The sequence below is a fragment of the Montipora capricornis genome, chromosome 6, assembly GCF_036669925.1.
Source record: "Montipora capricornis isolate CH-2021 chromosome 6, ASM3666992v2, whole genome shotgun sequence".
NCBI lineage: Eukaryota > Metazoa > Cnidaria > Anthozoa > Scleractinia > Acroporidae > Montipora > Montipora capricornis.
In genome coordinates this window covers 27,761,313-27,768,990 of record NC_090888.1, presented here as the reverse complement: position 1 = coordinate 27,768,990, position 7,678 = coordinate 27,761,313, and the positions used below count along the sequence as shown (strand labels likewise).

General features: G+C 41.5%; 1 pseudogene; it reads right to left on the bottom strand.

The window, feature by feature from the left end:
• Positions 1–206: 206 nt before the first annotated feature.
• Positions 207–3,623, bottom strand: LOC138050411 (uncharacterized; annotated as a pseudogene).
• Positions 3,624–7,678: the final 4,055 nt, after the last annotated feature.

The window sequence follows — 7,678 nt, the reverse complement described above, 5'->3', positions numbered from 1 at the left end:
GCTCAGGATATAATTTCAATTTTTTTAGTGAAAAATATTGAGAAAATATCAAATTATATATATTACCCATAATGCACTTTGGGCGTGGTCGTTTTCCATTTTCAGTTTATAACGTCATTTTAAGTGTCAAATTATGCAATAATCATCTTGAAACATATTAAAAGTTACTAAAACACTGCAGCACAAATAAAATAACACTACAAGTACTAAAAAACAGACATGATTTCCTCATGCTGAGCAGGCGAGAGTTTGTGCAATTCTTTTCTTTGTCTTCTGATCAGCACAAGCTCGCCACAGATAGCTCGTACTGTGTTTGCATGCACTATGGCCTTCTTTTTGTCTAATTTATAAGTCATGTCTATAATGTTGTCTCTAAGGAAAAAGCTGCCTTTAAGAACAAGTGTTCCCTTCTGATAAGCAGCACCATAGTCGTCAATGGTATCATGCTCTAAGGACACTGCTCCAGAACTGGTTACTTTTAGAAGGTAGTAGTCATAGTATGAGTCATCAGCCGCTGCAATCACTACAATGCTTCCTGCCTCCACCAAATCAGTTATGCCATTCACCCGGTCAGCATCAGCATCATCTTGGTTCTGCCTTGTCACAGCAACCTGGCCATCGCGAGTTATCTCTGTCTCCTGCCACTTGTCGACATATGCAGAGTTGACACAGGCTTCACTGTTGCCCAGTTTACATTGATTGCATACACAGCTGCGGAGTCCTGTGAAAACTTTGCACTGTGTTGGCGTTGTTTGGACTGAGTGGACCTTTCTTATGCCTTTGATAGCTTGAAAGGAACGCCCCTGTCTTTTCCTTGGAACTGAACCTTCCCCATCTGTTGGGATGTAAATGTAGACACGCTTCTTTAGGGTAATTCCTCCAGAGCTTGATGTGGGCAGCTGGAAATTCTCAGACAAATAGTTGTACAAATCTTTGGCATTACCAATGGTAACCTTTCTCTGAAGTACAGCAAGAGTGGCTCGCTGCTTTACATCAGCACCGGCCGCATCTTGCTCTCCCTTAGCATGAGATGTGTCAAAAAAGTGGCAGTCGATTTGGCATCCGAAATCGGCGAGACAGCAAGAAAGGTCGCCAAAGGTGTGCTTAGACTTGTATTGTCCAGCACAGCCATCAGTGAATTCATGGATTGTCTCCACAGTTAAATGATTTTCTTCTCTGAGGTAGTGTAGAATGAGGTCTTGTACATGGTGAACAAAATGGTAGTCTTGTGTGTTGTCATCCGATAAGGCAAAAATGTGTTCCTTGATGATGGAGGGGTTTTCCTCAGAACTTTCCTTTCCATCGGTTTGGAGATTTGCATGACGGTAGAGAATGGTAACATGAATGGAAACTTTGTTGGGGTCGAAATACTGTGACTGGATTTCATCTTGTGAACAGCATATATAGTTTTCAGAAAAGTCGTGATCGCAGATGACATGATTTAGGGGGGGACTGCATAAAAGGTTGTCAAATTAATCTTTTTGCCACTTAGCCATGAAAGAATGGTAGGTGTATTCATCGAGCAGTTCCAAAAAGTACTTAAACATTTCATTCACTGGTGTTTCCTTGTTTATCAGTGCAATTTTTCTTCGTTCTTCTCCATTCTTGTCCTGTACAGTCACATAATCATATCTCTTCCACTTCACCACAACATCTCTTGATTCTTCATCCCTTGATAATTTTAGCTTCTTAACGCCACAATCATCAGACGTTCGCATTATGCACTCCAGACGATGGTGGGTAGCCACTTCTTCTTTTTCACAGAGGGTTGAGTCAACAACTTCACTCAAAAAATTGAAATGAGGAACTTGTTCTTCGTTACTACGTTCTGGGGACTTCCGAAACTTCATACAGCTATCAAATAACATTTTACATTCGACATGCTTCCTGCATAGACATGACTGTCTGTCTCTTTCATCGGCCCCTTTCACGAAAAATGGCTTCATTTCTTCAAATTTCCGTTGTTTAATGTTTATTTCTGGATGAAGTTGCTGAAATTACTGGAAACACTCTTTTCAAGAACGTGTTTTGCATGCTCCACATATTCTCGTTTCCTCACCCGCTGGCGCATCTTATCTTTCTTAGACCCTGTTGGACGGCTGGCTTGATGAGTCCAGTAGTCGTAAATCAGCCTTTTTTCCTCGTCTTTAACTGCATCCATCCTGACTTTCCTTTTTGTCACGATCCAACAAGCCTCGTCTCCCTTTAAAACTTTCTCTCTTTTAGAAATTCCCTTTGACACCTGCTGCCGTTTTATTCCAACCAGCTTTGAAACTCTGCTTTGTTGGCGATTTTTCTTGACAGAGGCCCCAAATGCCAGAGAACGTGCCACACCATATGCAGCTCTTTGGTTGGTTGATTTGGCTCCTTTAACCTATGCCAGCCCATCTGCTAAGTCTGTCACTATACTCTTCATGGCCTCTGTATCCCGCTTGTCCACAGATGACTGAAGAAAACCTTGTTTTTCTAAAAGTCTTCTTGTGCTCGGACTGTTTGCCAAAGTTTGGACTACCTCTGCTTTTTTCCGGGGTGATTTCGGTAACGTGGGGGTGACCTTGTCCCTAGCCCTTTTCTTAGACATTCGTGAAGGAAATGCCGATGGAGTTGCACAATCTCCTTCCCATTCCGGTCTTGTATCATTGGCAAGTTTTCTTTTCTCCCGAAATTTGCGAACTCACTCTTTTGTTTGCCTTCTTTTATGTTCTTTTCTCTGTTCCTCTCTTTCCTCTTCTCTTTTTCTTTCAATTTTCTTAGCGCGGACTTCATCTGCTCTTTTTTCACGTGAAATTCTTCCCTTTGATGAAGCACGTGTTGCCGCGTTTCCACGACCTTTCAAACTTGTTACATCGTGTAGCTTACGATTTTCACGTAGCCGCTTCATTCGTTCTCTGGCCTTTTCAGCAACCTTTTTATGATTATTTCGGTAGTATTTCCTCTTGTTATCATTCTTCTTTTCTTTCTTACTCTTTCTCCACGTGGCTACTGAATATTTATCTGTTTTACCCTCCATTTCCGATCGATTAAAGACTGTCACGCAACAAGTCACGTTTCTCAGAAATCCACGTGTGTTGAATCTATTGTTTTGGCCCCTGGATTCTATTTGCGTACCCCCCAAACGTTCAGAAACGTTTCCGAAGGTGTTTCGATAAAATGGAGGCTTTCTTGCACCAAATTGAGCGGAGATTTTCCTCCCGCGTTCAATGTTGCGCTACTCTCTTGTTGTTTGGTTCTTGTTACACAATGGCGGATGAAGCAATTGTGTTCGGGGTTCGAGAAAAATGGGAATATTGGCCGCTTAAAGCAGAGAAAGAAGCAACAGATTTTGCAGCCGTCTGGTAATCTTATGAGAATTGTCCGTGCACTGTTTCACGTCTTGAGAACATTTCGTTTCTATGGGAGAACAAAAAGAACTGAACAAGCAGGGTTTATTTTGGAGGAAATGGAGCTTGTAACAATGTGTTCGGGGGCGAACATTTTTAAATTTATCTCTAGAGCGGCTCAAGCAATCAAGCTGGATTTACTTGCACATAAACTGTATGGTAAGAGAATTGATATGTATTTTTTTCGGCGCCAAAGGCCATTTCGATGATAGTATTTTATCATGAGTGTTTTTTTTCGTAGCCATTAATATAAACAGCGTTACAAGAGACATCTTTGTGTAAATTTCTTTATTTTATTGTATAGAGAAGTGTTATAAGTATTGTTCGTAGCAAGACATCTAAGTTGGATATAATTAAAGATTTGTACAACAACAAATGATGTGTGCGATTGATTTTGGTGAACTGGTGGACAAAAGTTGGAACACGTCTTGATATTTTTGTTACGCGTTACATTGCAAAATGGCGCTTATTCTACGCAAATAAAAAAAATTAAAATTACAAATTGTTTCCTCCCCCAGAAACATTTACATACAAAAAATACTTATTTACTAAGCAATCTTTTTGGAAAGTTTGGTTCATTGTCTGCGTTTTGTTTTGAAGATATTGCTAATTTTTGTTGTTGCTTTCCGTTTGTACCCCTGGATCTTGCCACTGATCGTGATTAATTCCTGCAAGACGTATTTCCTGATGGTAGTCTGGTGTACCAAACAACTGATGGGAGCAAGCTTTAAAAAAGCATGCACCATCACCGCCAGTTTCTAGTGGCTTTAATCCAATGGTCGCTAACTTATCTGTAAGAATTTTCAGTGGTGATTTTCTTTGCTCAGTTTCTCCATTTCAGTTCATATCTCCTCTTAGGTTTACTTCACAATGGAAGACACCATCATACTTATGTAAATAAGTGCTAACTTTAGGCAAATGCTTCTGTTTATTTGTATGACATAAATACATGTAAGCACTGAAAAAACTGTCACTTCTTTCATGATTCTGAACAGAAAAGTCTTTTTATTTGTAAGCAATGGAATATAATCTTGAGGACTGAGGGACATTTTTCTTTACCATACGTTTTACATTTTTCCTCATTTTCCTTTTAGTCAAAATTGTCAATATTTTTTTCTTGGCAATTCTAGAGGGAGCACGACCCCTCTTTTGCTGGCCCATGTTCTCTCTACTTTTTTTCTAATGGAGGCTCTGTAATTCACGGGCTTTTCGCAGCAGGGAATGCTTTCTCCTGAAGTTATCACAGATTTCAAACTGGTGCTGTCATCGGAAGCAGCTTCTTTTGGTGATAACAATGCCTCATTCGTGCAAGTCAAATGATTATTCACCCGCCATACAAGGCATTTGGTCAATCCAATAGTAGGCTGTATCTTTCCTCAAACTCATACAGTCGTCAGGCAGTGAGGTTTGGACTGTTCATATCCCATACGCCATACAGTCGATAAGCAAAGGGCTAGTTTGCCTAGCTGTTCTGGAACCTAAAGCTGTACAGCCATCAGGCAATGGGCGTTGGACTGAAATTGATTGATTTCGCTTAAGACATTAGTTCCTAATATATGCCAGAAATTTACGCTTCGATTATTCTCGCGCTACGCGAATCGCATTGTGTGCAACAGGAATCTCGTCGCGCAGGAAACGCGACGCGAGGTGGTAACTTACTTTTAAGCGGTACTGTACGACACCCCAAGAGAAGACCAAGCACCTTCCCGTCGCCCAGCAAGAGGTACTTACCAAAGGGTCGACACACCGGCCAGTCTGGCAGAGTAGAGCAAACATCCGCAGAGCACTCAACTGTAAGGCACGAGCAAGCAAGAGAATCCGCATGAGGGGCATGGCCAAAATCCGCAGGGCATAAGAAATGTTCGAGGCCAAGCACAGTGTCTGCAGAGCCTCAAGGTGAGATGCACAGAGCCCCGCGAGGTCCAAATCCACGTGAAGGAGTTCAAGAAATTAACTGACTGGAGAGACCCGCCAAGGCCTCTGATTGTGTGCGTATGTACAACTGGAAGGCATTGCTGGTCCAACGTCCTAACGCCTGGATTAAGTGGTCGGGGACGCCATTGCGAGCTGCGACCGTTGCTGCTCCAATGCGGAAGCTATGGCTTGAAAAATTGCCAGGAATGCCAGCTGCCACCATAATTTGAGGGATCCAGCTAGTGAGCAGAGCTCGAGACAAGGGCCGGCCCGTACTGGAGCAGGAAGAAGGGGCCTCCTGAACTTCCCCTAAGGGACAAATACTGCATAACAGCTTGAAGAGCACACAGGGGAAAACGACCTTTCCCGATATGAATAAAACAACCCTTGCGGAAAGGGTCCATCTTGGAAGCTTTGATCTTAATGCGTAGGCATGAAGGATCGGTGGCTGAGTCCACGGCAATATCCTGGACACACAAATGAAGGGTGGAGGAGAAGGACACGAGCTTAGGAACCGTGAGCCAAAGTATCCAAGGGTACACGCAGCCCAGAACATACAGTGGTCCGGAACTGAGAGGTCGAGAGACTTAAAGATTACCATCATAAGCCCATCTATGATTGGTAAGCGTGAGTAAGAAGAGGAGCCCTGAGTGCGCTTGATGCCCCTAACCACACGCAGTAAACGAAGGCAGTTAAGAAGAGGATCCGGGAAACCCTCGTCAATATGTAGAGAGCACACGGCAGACAAATAGACCTTTATGGAAGAATGCCAAAGAGACCCGGCCAAAAAAGTTGCAAAAAGACACAATGTCCACTCGTAAACAGGGCAGCTGAGTTATAAAAATTGATGAACTGCTTTTGTCCAGCCGTGTAGGATTTACGGGTAGAAGCAGCCAAGCCATGGACCAGCAACTGATGGCACTGTTGTTCTAAGATGGAGCAGTCAATTCCTCCAAAAGCTGATGTGGAACAGGCACTGGGAACAGCTGAGCTTCCGGAGCAAGCCGCCTGAACTCCTGCCAATGAAAGCGGGACAAGGCGTCAGCAATACGATTAGAGACACCTGGAACATGATGAGAGGCAAACGAGAAATTAAAATGGGCAGCGGAAGCAAGCAGATGGCACAGCAAACGCATCAAACAAGGAATCTTTGGAACATGATATTTGACTATTGGAACATGATAGACTGGAACATGATTGGAACATGATGACTATTGGAACATGATATTTTTCCCAATTTATTTTATGGTCTTGATTTGATCATGGTATGAAAAAAAACATGCAAATTTGAGCTCCCAACTTGTATCTTGCTATAATTTTTACATCAAGAATCACCCCTTCTCACCAAAGAAATTTTGTTAGAAATTCTGGTTGGTGGACATTTTTAAACTTAAGAATGAGTAAAAGTAGAATTTTCACAGGGGTGATAGGGAAAATGCCTTCTTTAGTAATAAATGAAAAAGCATTTATTGGATCGAAGCACTCTAATATATCTCATAAAAGCTTTCGTCTCTTGCAAACTTTTTTATTGTTCGACAGTCTGGAGCAACACAAGCAATGAGAATATTGAAAAACTTCAGTTAGTCCAGAATTATGCTTGCAGGATCGTAACTGGCTTGAAAAAGTACGATCACATTACAGAAGCCTTGAAGTCCCTTAAATGGCTTAACGTAAAGAAAAAACTACTCTTTAATGACTTAGTCATGGTTTATAAATGCATCAACAACTTGACTCCTAACTATCTCTGTGAACGATTTAAACAACGCTCAGAAATTCACCAAAGAGATACCAGGCAAAAGAGCGAGCTTACGTTACCCAAGTGTAGGATCGCGGCTGGGCAAAGGGCTTTTGCCTTCCGTGGGGCTAAAAGTTCTAACTTTTTACCTAAATTAATCAGAGACACGGAAAGCCTAAGTGGTTTTGAAAGGAGAACTTTTAAGAATATTTTCAATTCGTAACATGTGAATTTAATATTGAAATATAAGCTGTTTTTATATATATATATATATATGTAATCTATATTTTTATTTGTAAATAGTTATTATCTTATTTTATCTTATCTTATTATTATCTTGTTTTTGTAATTTAATATTTCATGTTCATGTATGGCGGAAGAGCCCCCAGGGGGGAGCTATGCAATAAAGTATGTATGTATGTAAATAATACACTAGACTTGAAGTCACATTTCTTAGTCAGCATTTAAAAGCTGTTTAAGTGCATCTAATGCACAATACTTGTCACATTTGTTGGAACACCCATCCTCGTTTCCCCCCTCTTTCGATGTTGATTTCAAAACTACCAGAGACTGCTCGACGCGAGGGCCGATGAGGAAGCAGTTGACATTAAAGGCGAAGCAAATGTCGAAACGAAAAAAGGAACTACTA